The sequence below is a fragment of the Balaenoptera ricei genome, chromosome 3 (genome assembly GCF_028023285.1).
Source record: "Balaenoptera ricei isolate mBalRic1 chromosome 3, mBalRic1.hap2, whole genome shotgun sequence".
Taxonomy (NCBI): domain Eukaryota; kingdom Metazoa; phylum Chordata; class Mammalia; order Artiodactyla; family Balaenopteridae; genus Balaenoptera; species Balaenoptera ricei.
In genome coordinates, this window is record NC_082641.1 from 141477410 (window position 1) to 141494936 (window position 17527).

Consider the following 17527-nt stretch of genomic DNA (forward strand, 5'->3'; position numbering starts at 1 on the left):
AAATAATTTGTTCCTTTTCTTGATGAATAATATTCCAAGTAATGGATGTAGTGCAGTTTGTTTAAATACTCACCTACTGAAGGCATTTTGGTCATTTCCATGTTTTTACTATTCCATAAAGTTGCTATGACAATCTTATATAGGTTTTTGAGTGGACAGAAGTTCTCACTTTTCTGATAAAAATGTCTGGGAGTGCTACTATGTTGGAGGAGATCATCCAGAGGATGTGACTGCCTGTTGATCCATGAGCTGAACCCAAGCAATTGAAGGCCCCTCATCCCCTTCCCTGTCCTCAGAATGTACGTTCTGTACACCATTCCCACACTAGGAGCTGTTTCAAGGACATAGCCTTGAGAGAGTAAGGTCTTGTTGAGGCCATCTGAACTGTGTACATGACTGAACTCTGTTAAATTTTCTATTGGGTGGGCCAAAAAGTGCCTTTGGTTTTTTAAGTAAAAGTAAAAGACGCATTTTTCATTTTCACCAAGAACTTGATTGAACAACATATTCACCCTTTTGTTCCACTACATTCTGCCATTTTTCAGGCAACTTCATAATTCCATCTTCCCCAAACATTTTATCTTTTTGAGCAAAGAACTGTTCCAGGTGCCTTTTACAGTCTTCCAGGGAATTGAAATTTTTCCCATTAAGAGAATTTTGTAAAGACTGAAATAAATGGAAATTCGAAGTTGCAATGTCTGGTGAATATGGTGGATGAATCAGAACTTCCAGCCAAACTGTAACAGTTTTTGCCTGGTCATCAAAGAAACATATGGTCTTGTGTTATCCTGATGGAAGATTATGTGTTTTCTGTTGGCTAATTCTAGATGCTTTTCATCAAGTGCTACTTTCAGGTGGTCTAATTGGGAGCAGTACTTGTTGGAATTAATCATTTGGTTTTCCTGAAGGAGCTCATACTAGGACTCCCTTCCAATCCTACACAACATCACATTCATTGATGAAGACCAGCCTTTGGTGTGGTTGGTGGTAGTTCATTTCGCTTGCCCCACGATCTCTTCCATTCCACTTTTTGTACAGTATCCGCTTTTCATCGCCCGTCACAATCTGTTTTAAAAACAGAACGTTTTCATTAAGTTTCAGTAGAGAATTGCATACGGAAATATGGTCAAGAAGGTTTTTTTCGCTTAACTTATGTGGAACCCAAACATCAAAATGATTCACATAACAAAGCTGGTGCAAATGATTTCAGCACTTGATTTGGATACTTTGAGTATGTCGGCTATCTCCCGTGTGGTATAACGTTGGTTGTTCTCAATTATTGTTTCGATTTGATTGCTATCAACTTCAACTGGTCTAGCTGACCGTGGAGCATTGTCCAGTGAGGAATCTCCAGCACGAAACTTCGCAAATCACTTTTGACATGTTTGATTGGTCACAGCACCTTCTCCATACACTGCACAAACCTTTTTTTGTGTTTCAGTTGTGTTTTTACCTTTCTTGAAATAATAAAGCATAATATGCTGAAAATGTTGCTTTTTTTCTTCCATTTTCAATATTAAAATGACTACACAAAAATTCACCAATTTTGGTAAGTCTTTTTAAATGCACACTGATATGACAGCTGTCACATACAATCTAACAAAATTGTTTTGAATGAAGTTAAAGACAACTAAGTGCTACTACTAGAGCCATCTTATGGAAAAAACAAATGAAGCTTTTGGCCACCCAATATACAAACTTTTACGATTCTGGCAGAAGGGTGTGGAGATATACTCGGCTTGTGGTTGCCTCATATGCCTATTCAAACAGCTACCTACCAATCTGGAGTTGTCTCAGTCTCTCCTTGCCCTCTGTGTATAGTTTTAGATTATACCCAGCAATTCCCAACATTGCAAACCAACGAATGGCAAGCCAGCCAGGAGACTGGAGAAATGAGTCTTGAGAAAGAGGCTACCTCGAGGGAAATCCTGAGTTGGCCATCCACCCTATGTGGCCCATATGTTAGATGCTCGTGGACCCCCACTTCGTGAAAACACCTGCTGATTTGATGAACTGTGCATAGCACTGTGATAGTGAAAAACAATGAAGCCCTCTTTGAGGAGGTAGTATCTAAGTTTAGATTGGAAAGATGAAAAAGAGCTAGTCCATTTGTGGATTTGAATATGATTATGAGTTGGACAAGTGGGTTAGGTTGAATGTAATAATGTTTCAGGCAGAAAGAATAGCAGTAAGTTGGAGGATGGGGGGACCTTGGAATCTTTGAGGAAAAGAAAGAAGGCCAGTATTCCAGGACAATATTGAATGAGGATTAACGTGGCATGGGGTGGTGTTGGAAAAGGGAACTGACTCAGGTCTTGTAAAAGGTGCAGTGAAAAGACATTGACAACTTTAAACTTGGGATGACATAATATAAATTACATTTTAAAAGACCTCATTCTTACTGCTGTGTGGATAATAGATTATCTGAGAGCAAAATTGAAAGCAAATGTCAGTTGGAGGTATTTTGCAAGAGGTTCTCCAGGTGAGATACGATGATGTTTTGGACATAAAGTATTAGAGATTTAGAGAATGGAATGGTAAATATCTAGATAATTTGGATTTTCACAGTCATCTTGAGAAGATGAAATTTCTTTGTATTCTACAAGGGTCACTATGACACATTTTTGTTCCTAGCAAATACCAGCTAGGTAGAAACAACTCTCTTAAATGTTTAACAACAAAAAAAATGAGTGTTTCCGTTTTTGAGAGAGACAGTGAAGTGTCATGGTTAAGAACATAGGCTCTGGAACAAGTCTGGGTGCTAGACTCACTCCTGCCACTTATGAGGGGAATATCTGGTTAAGTTTCTCAATCTCACTGTGCCTAGTTTAATAAGTTGGAGAAATAATAGTATCCACTTTACTCGGTGATAATTGTATAACTTAATGCCTGTTATGTGCTGAAACAGAGACTTCCTCATATGCATTGCTCACTACTAGCAGCTATTAATTAGGTAATAGACTTGGTTCTGAAAATTTGTGTATACTTTTTTTGTGTATAAATTGAGTTTACTTATGAGTCTAATATTATGATATTAAAGGATTCAGCTATTAATATAAAGGTAAATAATTCTATAAAATAAGTACTTTAATCAATTTCTTTAGCTATTTTGATTCCAGCTCTATTAGGTTTCATTTTAACTAAAAGAAAATGTGTACCTAGAGACTGAAATAATTTAAACCCTGCAAGATTCAAATAAAATCATTTCCCAGTGATTGGATTCAATGTTTTATCTGGTTTGCTTCTGGACAATTCCCAGGCCTGCTCTCATATACATATTCTCAGCCTGGATATCTGACCCACACCCTTGCCCATTAGTCCTCCAATTAGGTTTTCTCATATTCATAATGGAGATAATGAATCTGGAGCATAGTCATCTCATGAAGATATCCACAAGCTTTTTTGAAAGAGCACAGATCTCTTTTTAATGCATATTCTTTGTAAAGAAATAATGTTCTTCATATTCATAAATACCTACCAAATCAGAAATACAGGTGGCAAAGCAACCATACTCCAATTATAAAACAAAAAAGAAATACAGGTGGCACATAAGTCATAATCCCTTAATCCAAGGCTTACAGGAACAGGACTCATCTTCTTTTGGCATTTGTTTCATGCCCTGTAAAGTTTTAAAATCAATGTTTTAAAAGCCTCCTTTAATCAGATTTGCTATGGCCTTTATCCTTAATAAAATGTTGACTGTCTTTCATTGTACCAGAGGATAGCTTTTTCACTCAGACCTTAGACTATGAAATAGGTTTAATTACATACTTAAAGAATCCATAATCTGTGTAAGCTTTATTAAGAAATTATTTGCTTTGGTATTACCACCAAAGTCAATTTATGATAACAAGTTAAACAGATTATAGATCCTTCTCTTCTAATATTTTTCATTTTTGACTCTTTTATATGGGCTCTGGAAATTATTTTCATTATGAATAATTGTTAGAAAAGAAACTTTATAAATATATATTATACCATAATGAATAATAAAAATCTAATACCAGGTCTTGATCTTTATATCATCTGAGAAAAGAGTAAAAGCATAAATCTTCTCTCTTCTTGATTGCTAAAGATATTACAAAGCACAGCTAAAAATAACTCCATATAATCAAGATTGACCTTTTAAAGTTCAAAAAGGTTTTAGGCCATCTTTTTACTTTTCTGTTTCAAGAAGCAACTGTTCTTTAAAGAAGTTGAAGGAAAATAAGATTTAATTCTCAAAATATCTCAGAGTAAACTTTCCTGAGTTTAGAAATCTCTTTATTTTCATTCTTTTTAGTTTTAAAATATTGTTGATTTTTATATAGTCATTATATCATATATTCATTCTTCAAGGTTAAGTAACTGATATGTATTGTAGAAAACTGAACTAAATTCCCCTAAAAGAGAATGTATACTTAGATGTTAATAAATGAAACAAAATGTTTACTTATTTCTAAAAAGCCAATCACAGTGGCATAAATTAAATCTCACATAAAGAATAGCATCCAATACATTTAGTGAATATAAACCTTCAGTTAGCTGGATAAATATATCAGTTTTTCTGGAAATGTTGATATTTCTTTTTCCTTAATAAAGAATTAATAGTATTTTACTTTGTCCTTTCTAAATGAGCAATCTATCAGACTCACAGATGTTTCGAATTCATCAGAAAACTAATGAACTCTCACTCTGTATAAGTTCATGTCCTGTAAAGGACATGAGGCCAATGTGGTGCCCTCAAGACATGAAGAACAGTTGCTGTCTGGATAATTTTACCAAGACACTCTTTTCTGAAAAACTTTGTCTTCTCAGTTTTTGCCAAAACAGAATATAAAGCCAGAGAGATCTTGTTTTATTTAGAGTTTTTCCTAGCAAATCTATACAGATAAAAAATGGGTTCTAGTATTCCTCTATTACTAGACTATACAAAAAGTGCTGGTTAGATTTTTATCAGAAAGGAAAGAGCATTTGGAATGATTTGACTTAAAGGTACATCTTTCTTACCTGATACAGTATAAATCTTTGGTGATTTAACTCCTGTTCTCTTGTGAAAATATTTATGGACTTGCTTCAAAGCACAGTCTTTGGAATCTACGTGGGTTTGAGTCCTAGCGCCACCATTATAAGACACTAGGAAAAGCCTTTAATTATGATCATCTCCAAGTTCCTCTTTTGTAAAATGAGAACAATACTAAGTTAAATACCTCCTAGGGTTGTTATATGATAAAATTAGATGATACACTTGAAGTAGCCTGCAGAGTATCTGGCATATAGAAAGTATTCAGTCAACCTTAGCTAGGTATTATCAGTATCACTATTATTCTTAGGCAATTACAAAAAAATATAAAATAAGCCAAATTGGACTTCTGAATAATACCGGTGAAGATAGAAAGTATTTAACTCCCCCCCCGCCCCCCGCAACCTGGGGGCAGCTTTCTCCTCTTGTGTCACTAGTTCATGATCAAATGTGTTTAACAAAGAGCAACCATTCACAATTATTCCTCATCAATCAACAAATAAGTATTAGCAACCATCATATATTTAGTTTCTACTATATAATAATATATAAAGGTCCAATGGGAGATATTTTAGGGGTATAAGGCATGGATGGCCTCTGCTGTTAAAGAACTTGCATTTTGGGATGAATTAGAGAAGACTAATTGGTGTGAGTCATTCGTGAATAATATAATGGACTATAAAACTAAAGGCTAAGTATCAAGGCATAAAGTGTTGATGTTGTAGTCTATTGGTAAGAAGTACTCCACCTACAAGTGGAAAAATACAACTCAAATTAGATGAAATAAAAACATGAATTTATTGGCTTGTATAAATGAAAGATTCAAGGCAGATACCAGGCATGGCTGGATCCAAGGAATCAAATAGTTTTATCAGTCATCAGTTTCTATTTTTTATTTTTTTTTTTCTGTGTTGGATTCATTTTCATGGAGGCCCTCACTATAAACTGGTGAAATTGTTGACATCTCCTGACTCATAGACTCAAAGTTTAGTAAGCCAGAGTCCAGAGAATGTGTCTCACTGATCGCTAGTCTCAGGCCCATCCTGAACCGATCACTGTGGACAAGGGGATGAGGATATACAGTCAGGTCGGAGTCCAGTGCTTCTGGAGCTGGAAGACTGAACATAAGAATTGACCATGATGGAGAAAATTTCCCAAAACAAAAGATGCTATTATCAGTGCATATCTATATATTTTTAAAAAATTAAAGAATTTGCACACTTTGTGACACTTCATCTCTAAATACTCCAACGTGCACCACCTAAGAATTAAGATTCTTGTCTATTAATCAACATACTGTTACTATATCTCATAGTATTAATAATTCCATACCATCAAATGTAGAGCTCATATGGAAATTTTCCCAGCTGTTCAAACAATGGGCTGACTGGTAATGCAATTCACTGACATTGAGGTGGCGAAGACTGTGTCCTCAAAGATTCTTGACCTTATATGTTGTTCTCTGAGTCAAAGACACTGAAAGTTCCTAGAAGGACCTAGACTATTTAATATCTATTATTTGCTCCCTCCCTCCCCCAATAGTTTAGATAAATGCTAAAATTAAATTTTTTTCAGCTTTTTAAAAATATCTTTATTGGAGTATAATTTCTTTACAATGTTGTGTTAGTTTCTGTTGTACAACAAAGTGAATCAGCTATATGCATGCATATATCCCCATATCCCCTCTCTCTTGCGTCTCCCTCCCACCCTCCCTATCCCACCCCACTAGGTCATCACAAAGCATTGAGCTGATCTCCCTGGGCTATGCAGCAGCTTCCCACTAGCTATCCATTTTACATTTGGTAGTGTATATATGTCAATGCTACTCTCTCACTTCATCCCAGTCTACGGCCATACCACCCTGAATGCGCCCGATCTCGTCTAAAATTAAATTGAATACTAAAGTGAAAATTCCTATTTCTTAACTTGGGAAAAAGGGGATACAAAACATATTGAGAAATAAATGAAATGTGGGTTCTTTCCAAGTGATCCCATTTAATAAACAATGATTTTGAGATGACTAATTCTGGAGGCGATAGGTAGATGATTGATAGATAAATAGATATCAATAAAGATAAAGATTAATAATGGTGTGTTATTTACAATTAGCAGAAGCAAATTTCAAATATATTCATCAAACCAAGCAGGCATTGGGGGAGAAGGATTTTACTGGAAAGTGAAGGGCTAGCTTCAGAAACAACTTCATCCTTCTTCAAACAATATCATGAAGTCTTTTTTCTCTTTTTGCTTCTTATCTGTCCATTTTTCTTTCAGCCAGTTTTGTTTGACTGTTAGATATGCTTTCTTTCAAACTCTGTCCACTAGGTGGCTCCTGACAGTCCAAAGTGATATTCTCAGGACCTCAAGGACGAGGCATGAGAAAAATACTCCTTTAATCATCTCAGTAAAAGCCCATGACTAGCCCAACTATATCACTAGTTCTGGCTTGGCTAATGCCCACACTTGAACTAATCACTATCCATGTATGAGGGAGGGCAGAGGGAGACAGTTGCAATGCTTTAAATTGGTCCTGTCTGAGTCACACAACTACTCCTAAAGCCAGAGGTGAATTCAATACCACCAGAACCAAATCAAATGGATTGTTATTATGGAAGGGTTGGTTCTCCAGTGGAAAAAAAAATCAACATGCTATGTACCACAGTGTTCATTGCAGCTCTATGTACAATAGCCAGGACATGGAAGCAACCTAAGTGTCCATCGACGGAGAAATGGATAAAGAAGATGTGGCACATATATACAATGGAATATTACTCAGCCATAAAAAGAAATGAAATTGAGTTATTTGTAGTGAGGTGGATGGACCTAGAGACTGTCATACAGAGTGAAGTAAGTCAGAAAGAGAAAAACAAATACTGTATGCTAACACATATATATGGAATCTAAAAAAAAAAAAAAAAGGTTCTAATGAATCTAGGAGCAGGACAGGAATAAAAACACAGATGTAGAGAATGGACTTGAGGACACAAGGAACAAGGAAGGGGGAAGGTTAGGCTGGGATGAAGTGAGAGAGTAGCACTGACATATATACACCACGAAATGTAAAATAGATAACTAGTGTGAAGCAGCTGCATAGCACAGGGAGATCAGCTCGGTGCTTTGTGACCACCTAGAGGGGTGGGATACGGAGGGTGGGAGGGAGACGCAAGAGGGAGGAGATGTGGGGATATATGTATATGTATAGCTGATTCACTTTGTTATACAGCAGAAACTAATACACCATTGTAAAGCAATTATACTCCAATAAAGATGTTAAAAAAAAAATCAACATGCTATTAATAGAAGATTGTATGGATGCCTGGAACATTCCAAAATAGACGCCCATACACTGCTGTTCTTACGCTAGTTCTTACTACGGCACTGTTCCTACAATTCCTGTCGAATCTTCTTCAGCAATAACTATTTGATGAGAAAGCTCTAAATTGTTTTTCACTGTGCTTTCAAATAATTTGAAACACTTCATTTGCATATCAGCCTTGTGAGATAAATATTATCATTTTCATATTGCAGATGAGGAAACTGAAGCTGATCTGGGATTTGTGCATGACCACAGGACAAGTAAAGACCAAGTACACAGAGCCATGTCTGCCTAATCTAAGTATCTTGCTATTTTAGGGACATCAGCCTGCATTCCCTTGGCTTAAGTCATGAGACGTAAATTCCACTGCCTACAGAAGCGAGGCAGGCAATATAAATTCATGAAGTGAGCAAGGTAGAGATGAACAAAGTCACAAGTATTCATATCTTCTCCAGAGGGAACAGCTTCTACTAGTGTCAGATAATTGCTGTGGTACAAACATGTAGGCCATATATGCCAGACCTTCCAAATATTAAAGAGAGGCTGAATATTTGAATGTTGTGTGAAATTTCCTCTAATTTAAATCTGAGCAGCTAATCTATTTTAAAAAAAAAAACTGTGTGGGCCACACAAAATATTTCTTATGCCATCCATGTATGGTCTGCTTTTTTAAATAGCTCAGTGCCCTGGCTCCTACTCAATGTCAACACTGCAGAATTAAGTGTGTTTACTCCACCTTTCTTAACCTGCTGTTACTAGAATAAATAAATTCAAAGGAGCTTTGTGCTATTCATTAGATAAATGAGCTGCATACTTTAATCTTGCTTTTCATCGTTTCTCGTTGCCCTCTGCTTTCTTTGTTGCATTGTTATTCAACTTCTATAAATTGTGAAAGTTGAAGAAGAGTCAAATGGTATAGAAAAAAATAAGAGGAAGATCAGAATGATTCTGTCTAGTTAACATGGGGATGAAAGAGAGAGATAATTTAAAAAACGTTTCAGAGATAGAAGTGAAAGGATTTAAGTCCTTTGGGTAGCTGAGAGAAAGGAATTGTCGAGATTCTGTTACTAAATGAAGAAACTGAGATCAAGGGGGCTTGTTCCAATCCACAGTTAATGGCAGAGATAGACCTAAAACAACCCAGATGTTGTAACTTCCAGCTGTCAGTCACTTATCTCTTGAAAACTTCCAATAGGTTCTTTTTTCTCTCTCAGACTCTGTGTGTGTGTCTGTGTGTCTGTGTGTGCGTGTTACAGAGTGAGATAACAAAAATGTCACAGACAGCTTCCTTATTTCTGTGCTTGTTCATAGGAAGATCTGAAAATGAAAATGGAGAATGGAGAATGAGGGTTGGGCATGAAAAAAATAAGTAAAACAACAAAAACAAACAAAATATCCATTTAAATCTTCTTTCAGTAATCAAACTCCTTGTTCTTCTAAACTTTCAAACTTCACTTTAAGATCTGAATATCTATTCCCTACACTCACCTAAAAAAAAAGTAGCATGCCTGTGATATTTTATCCAATAGTGTTTCTTGCATTACTTTAACTTGAACAGATACGTTTCTACCTATCACGTTGTTCTAATATCCCTACGTTTTCCCCATCTATCACTTTCTCCAGTTATATTAGCATTTTTTTTCCTGTTCCTTGAACATGCTAAGATCTTTTTCACTTGCTCTTCCTATTGCCTGGTATGTTCTTTTCCCAAATTTTCACACACCTGCCTATTTCTCTCTATTCAGACCCAGTTCATACATTGAAGTAACTACTACCCAATTGAAGTAACCCCCCTCAGGTAATTACTCTGTCTCATAAGATTATTATAAAATGATTATCTTAGAGATGTGTTTATTCCTTTTTATGTTATGTCTCTTCCACTAGACTGCAAGCTCCATTTGAAGAGTCTTTCTCTGTCCATGTCACCACTGCAACCCTGATCTAGCTGAGTAGCTGACACATTGAAGGTGTCACATTCTCTGAGAGACCACATCTTTTTCATATGTGTTCCAGGAAAGGAGAGAGAGAGAAGGAACCAGAGTGGTAGATGAGGGTGAAAGCATTATCTACATTACTGGCTGTAAGCTAGGATGAGAACCAAATGGGTCAACTAACTGGAGAATTAGCTGACTCTCCTTCTGTATCTCAGGCAATACCAGACTGGCCTGATGCAAAAAAATATACCCCTGGAAAATCAGATCAGATTCCTAGCTTACAATGAAAAAGGAAGGAGCTAATCAGATAAGGCCACTGTCTTCCCAGAAGATCAGTATGTACAGAGGCAGAGAGAAGCCAATAGGTACATGAAGTGATCTCCTTTCATATGGAAGGAAATATGCAGAGAGATTTGTTACTCCCTAAATACTAATCAATGAATATTCTTGGAATGAATTCATTTTCTTTAGTTGTCATTATAGATGGCAAAAAGGAGACACTGTGAGGTTAAAAGGGATTTTCCTCAGCTTATTTAAGGCAGGTGTCCTGTTTTCTAGTCCAATATTTTCATACAACATCATAAAAAAGTATTTCCAGGTTAGGAGCTATTTGGTGACTTGTGAAGGCTACAGGAACTAATGATGAAGGGTGAATGAAAGAAGACAAATATGCCCCAGAATTTCAACAGAGAAAATGAGACCAGTGTTTATATTCTGGGTGCCCATCAGTCTGGGCCCTAAGAGCTGGTTTTCTCTGCTCATCCGCTGTTCTTTTTCAGCGAGTCTCCACTACTAAAAGGAGACAAACCATCGGCGGAAACTAATCTATCCTCATTCAATTAAACTGCAAAGCAATTACTCTTTTTTTCCCCTAAGAAAGTGCAATTAGTCCCCTTTGAAAATTTATTCCAGCTCCAGGAGAAAAGCAGAACCTCTGAAAACGTATGTTGAAAGCAAAAATGTTTTGAAGCGATTCTCCTCACGCTTTCTTATCCATCTGCAGCTTTAGTTTTCCTCTTTTGGCCCAACTGCCATTTGTTTGGTCTTTGGTGCCTCCCTAAGATAATTTCCTGCATGTCGCCTTTTCCAGTAGGAACTTTTTCTCATAATTCAGAGGCACCCAGGTTAAGATCTAAGAATACATAGAGGCAGCGTGGTGACCTAGAAGACCCTCTGGACTTGGAGGACGGAGCTCTGATTTATGGTTCTTTGCTTTCTGACTCTGGGCAACCTAGGTTGCCTGTCTGGGTTTCAGTTTCCTTATTTTTAATTTGAGGTATTTGGATTCACATGGGTGTTTTCATAAAACACTTTAAAAAAATTCCCCATCAAACTCTCAAATGAAAACCCACAACAATTTACAGCTGCTCTGTTAAAGTAGAAAGGGGCAGTAGTGGCAGGGAAGAGCAAAAGCCAAGGGTAGTCCCTCTTACTACCCTCACAGGCCCTCTCAGGCCCTTAGGTATATATGTGCAATCTCTGAGGTTCTCTTCATGTCTAGTAACTGATTCTTCCTGGTGCAGGAGTATTATATAAACAGGTCACCCAAGATGGCTGTTCTCTTGCTCTTGGTATATCCCTTGCTCAGCCAGTATCTGCTTCACCTACACCCTACTCACATGACTGACCTCCCTACATACTTGCCCCTGCCCCAGCTGGTGATTGTCCTAACCTTCAGATCAGAACGTCTCCACCTGATAGCTTATCAAAGTGGTGGTGAGGGGCGTGCCCCTCTGCTAGTTTCCCGGGTAACGGATGAACCCACCTGACATCAATTCCCCCTATAACTGGTAACCTCCCCTCCTCCCAGGAGTGAAGACTGCGGCCACATCCCGCCTGCGTCTGCTGCACAAGGTGGGGTGTCGCTCCAGGACCTTGCTTCAGACAGGTAAGCTCCCCCTTCCATTAAACCACTGATGTCTCTGTAGCTGACTCCGGGCTCTTTCCTGGCTCTTGATGCTGGGCAAGTGCAGGCCTTGTAGGCCTGCGGGGTGCAGCCCAGCAATTGGGGGAGCAGGCCAGGAGACCGAGGAGACTCCCGTAAGCGCCGAGATGTAAGGACCGGGATGGGCAGGGATGGAAAGTTGTGGGGCCTGCAAGTTCCAGGTGGTAACCCCAGGGGGGCCGTCCATGAATGTCCTGAAAGTTCCAGGGGTGATCCCCAAAATTGCGGAGGAAACCCTTCGTGGCTGTTCACTAATGGGGGGCCCTGTGGTGGCTGTCCTTGATGGACAGGGGCCGCCAAGGGAGTAGGGAGAGCTCACAGACGCCCCTACGGCTGCTGGGGAGATATTGGCCGTCTCTCCAGTGGGGAAAGCAAGAAGTGGCCGCAGCTGTGGGCTGGCTGTTGCATTTTGCATTAAGAAAGGCCACAGAGGCAGAGCTGACAGCGAGGCGAAGGTTTGCTTGAATGCTGATTCTGGTTCCTCTGAAAGTGAGGCATGTGAACGTGAGTGAATGATTTGTATTTTTGTCTGTTACTGTTAGTTGTTGAAACTGAATTGGCTATTTAGAAACTGAAAAAAAAAAAAAAATCCCTGAAAATGTCCAAGATGGGGCTCTTTTGACATTACAAAACTGAGTTTTTTTGCATGTGCCCTTAGAGGAAGTTAGCTTTCTAGAAGGAATTGGTATTTCTCTTCTTCTTGTGACTTTGAGATGTAAATGATCGCGTGGGCTCTGTCCCAAATGAATTTCAGGTTCGTGTGATCTGGGAAATAGCAGGACTGAATTGATAGCTGGTATTGAAGGTACATAAGCTTGTTGGTCTGATTAATTTAGAGTCATCAGTGTTAAGTATAATATTTCTGTTGTACCTAGGTTTACTAAAAGTCAAACAAGACCTTATTACGTCTGTTGCAAATTTGTCAGCAAGGAAAGTAACTTGATATGATAAAACTATAAGTAAATGTAAATGAGGTAAGAGCTTGTAGGTAAACTCTATAGGAATAATTATGTTTTGGGAATGTCTATCCAAAATAGGCTCTCCAGATTTTGGTTACTTGAAAGTAAGTTAAATGAAGAGAGTTCATTGACTATCTGGGTCATTTCAAATAGGATAAAATCTTGTAACATTAATTGCTGCGTGGGTCTAAGTTTGCCTACCTTTGCCTTCTTAGGAGAGGAAGACTAAAGCGTAAGATTTCCGCTCAGGAAATGCTGATATGACAAACATTCACAGTTACTTGCTTCTTGGTTTTACCAGATATTAAGGTTTTTAAGGGTTCTGATTATAATCAGTCAGAACTCTAGTTATTGTAAGCAAGTTGCTTTATCGATTACGTTGTAATCAGGTGTTTAACTGCCTTTTTAGCTCTTTTGTCATTTATAGACTGTTGTTGCACTCTGATGCTTTCGTAAAAGTGCTTCATCTTTAAAAAGATTCATAGGAAGGCCCTTTTGATAAGTACAGGTCTGTGATAAATTTCAGATCATACCACTGAACTGGGTAAGAAATTAAAGAATCCTATGGGCAAACTTGATGGCTTCATAAAAAGTTAACAGAAGGATTGGTTACTGAGTGAATGGGTGAATATGATTGTAATTTTTATGGTTTTTGTCTGGAATATTACTGGTTTTGATCTGTGTTTTCCAGATACAGGGAAGCCCTTCCTCTCAAGTTAATTATGACTTAACAGCAATTTGGTAAACTATGCTTGTGGGTAGAATTGAAAGCCTTTTCTTTTCTCTCTACCTGGTCCCTCCAGAAATTGGAGACTCTTGGGTTCCAAGCAGCCTTATCAGGTGAATGCAAAAGACTGTCTCCTGGCAAGAGTATGGTCTGTAGTATGGTCTGTAGGTACCAGATAGATCCTAGGTTTGTATTCAAGGATCTGCATGAGCCTTGGAAAGTTATTTATTCTCTCTATGCAGATAGCTTCCTCTTTAGCAAAATGGGGGAAATGAAAATAAATTTCTCTGTGATTTTGAATATTAGCACACTTTTTCTGAGACATTTTTCTCTCCACAATGTCTTATAATTCTTTCTGGAAAAATAGATATGAATCTCCCTCATCTCTGTAACAACTTCATACAATTCCAGAGCATAGATATACCATAATTACCATTCACCTTCTTCTTGAACTTTAGGGTGTTACCTTTTTTTTCTGCTGCAAATAATATTGCAGTAAATATCTTTCCATATGTCTCCTTCCACATGTGCAGATGAATATCTGGTTTATGAACCTAAAGTAGAATCAGATGTTCAATATTTTCCATTATAGTAGATAACACACAATTACTGTCCAAAGTTAATTTGCTAATTTACAATCCCAGCAACGGGTTACCTTTTTTTGCTATAACTACCAATATTTGAATTCATCATACTTTTTAAATTTGGGAAATTTAGGAAATTTGTAAATTCTATATTAATTTTCACTTATTTTCTAAACTAGTGCAGAACCTAAAACATATTAAGTACTTAATAAATACTTATTAACCTGAACAAATCTGTTATTTTGCCTATAGCAGACATGAAAATAATAAAGTATTATATAACTAGTATTTTTTCTTGCCATATTAAGCAATTACTTAAAGAATTTACAAGAATTCATAGTTTCATGCTGAAATGAGCAATTAATTTGAAGTTGGACAGATCTGAGTTTGAATCTCAGTTTTCCCCCTACTAGCTATTTTGCCATGGGAATTTTACTTTACCATACTACACTTTAGTTTCTAATTTATAGAGCAGACTTTGCGTACTTTATTTTTTAGGACTTAGAAAAATGTATGATTCACATATAATAAAAATAAGATGGTTAATTTGCCCCATAATAGCTACCAGGTAATACTGGTCAGGCATATACAACATGCCAGTCTGGTGATCTATGCTACAGACTTTATGTATGGTTTTAGTTTATTTCTTCCCAAAACTCCATAAGACAGATGTCAATATGATTTTTTTATTTGGCAGAATTTGGACTCAAACTCAGTTTTCCTTTTTACTTCTAGAATATACAAATTAAAAATGGATACATTTCTAAGAGTGAAATAATTGTATTTTCAGTCTGTCACTTCTCCAACAATAGTGGGGAAGGCCAGATCTATGACAGCTGCTTAATAACTTTTTGACAAACTTAGCCTCAGATTTTGATTGCAGGATGAATTGCAGTCTAAAGTTTAAATAAGAACATGGAAAACTTTCGCATTTGTTTATCTATCCATTGTCTGGAAGAAAGACCTAGAAAGACTTGCAGGTTGGAGATGGAGCAAAACAATTAGAGTGTGATTCGCTTAATTATTTTTAATTCCACAAGTAAGACGCCAGCCATCTGGCATTTGGCAAGAGAGAATTTTATTCACTTAACTCTTGGGAAATGCTAGGGGCTTGAAGAACCCTTCAAAAGATGAAGCCAGTATTCTGCATAAATAAAATAATATACTCGCTAACTCATACCAGCATCCAATGCTAAGAGTCTCACTAGCCAAAATGTTGCAGTCACTTTCCAAGTGGTTTCATCAAACACTAGTTCTTTCTCAGACAAAGAGTATTAAACCAAAACAAGTCAAAAAGAAAATCTCCCAAGACAACCAAATACAGTTCTAGTGCCATGACTAACCTTTCTTGATGAGCAGGATTCTTCACGTTTTCCAAATCACATTTACCTGCAGAGCCCTTAAGACTTGTTCTTCTTCTCTCTGGACACCTAGGATGTTCGTGACTCTAGTGGCTGGTCACTGCCTACCCCTCATGTGACTTTATGAACACTGCCTGTGTCTGATTATGCATGCCCTGACCTCTAACAATTACCTCTTTGACTTCTGCCCCTGCTATATCCACCTTGATTAGGGATGCTGCTTCAGATTTTTATAAACTTTATGATCCCAGATCACCTTAAATATTATTTATGGTTTATATTCCTGCCTCTTGTAGCCCTATTTCACTATTATTTTATTACACCCATCCTCTGAAATAAGGAAAAGAAATCTTATAATTAACTATTTATCTAGCTTATCTCACATTGCATTGTTTTCTATGTGTGCAGGGTTACTTTGCCTCATGCTTTCCTTCCATTCTTTAGGATGTTGTTATCTCAGGACTAGGTTTTCACTGTAATTGCTTAACTTACTATTTCTAGTCTTTTCCTTCCTTAGAATATTCCAAACTTCTTGAAATTCCTAAAATATGTCTTCAGATGTATATTGTGAAAAAATTCCCGTCCTGCTGAATGCAGGAAACAGTTCTATTTACTTTCCAGACCCTTTCTTCTCAGGCCTTATTAACAATCATTGTTCTCATATAAACCCTCAAATCTAGTCTAGCTGTCCTTTCTCCACTCCCAAAGCACTCTTTTTATCTCCACTTTTGTAAAGTCTCATGCCCTCATACAAAATTTTAAAAAAAGAAGCAACCCACAAACTATATATTGAGGAAACCAAGGGAAGAAGATACACAATGATGTAAAGACGTGATTATCCTGAGGAAATGGGCTTATAGGTGACGTTTTATCTTTTTTTCCCCTACATTTCTCTACTATCCGCACAGTCTTTAATGAGAAAACATAATTTTTATAATTCAGGGAAACAAAGTCATTTTCCTATCTCAGTATTTATTCCTTTCTTCCTTTTTAGAATCAGAATTAAAAAAAAAAAACTCTGAAGATATTGCTGCACAGAACAAATGACTATTCCCCAGTCAGACTTACATTTATGTATGGCTATATGACTTAGCTGTTGCCAATGAAGTGTAAGGGAAGGTATTGTATGACATTTCCAGAAAGCTCGTTAGGCGTTAACTTCAGCTGAAAAAAAATGCCCTGTTTTCTTCCATCTACATTTGTCATGCAATGAATTTCCAGACTCTAACAGCCATCTTGGAATGTGAGGTGAGTTTAAAAATGGAAGCCATGTACTAGAATTTTGGAGCAGAGCTATAGGAGTGTGGGTTCCTGAATCATAGTGTAGAGGTTTCTTACCTGTCCTGGCTTGTCTACCTCCAGACTTATTTTATGTGAAAGAGAGAAAAAGTCCATCTTGTTGACATGATTCTTGCTGTAGTTTTGTTGTTGCTTATTGTTTATGCAGATAAACCTAAACTTAACTAAAGCAGGGAGATAGAAAATATATCACAGTGTTGTTAAAAATTTAAAGTAATAAAATGTATGACCTCATAAATATACTCAAATGATTTCAATAAATTATTTTTAAAGAGAAAGATCTACTTATATAGTCCTGGGAATCCTGGGTTCAGCTACCAGATCCACCTTTCATAGTGATATGAAATCATTGAACCTTATTTAATCTTCAGCATCCTAATCAATAAAATGGGGTGTGATG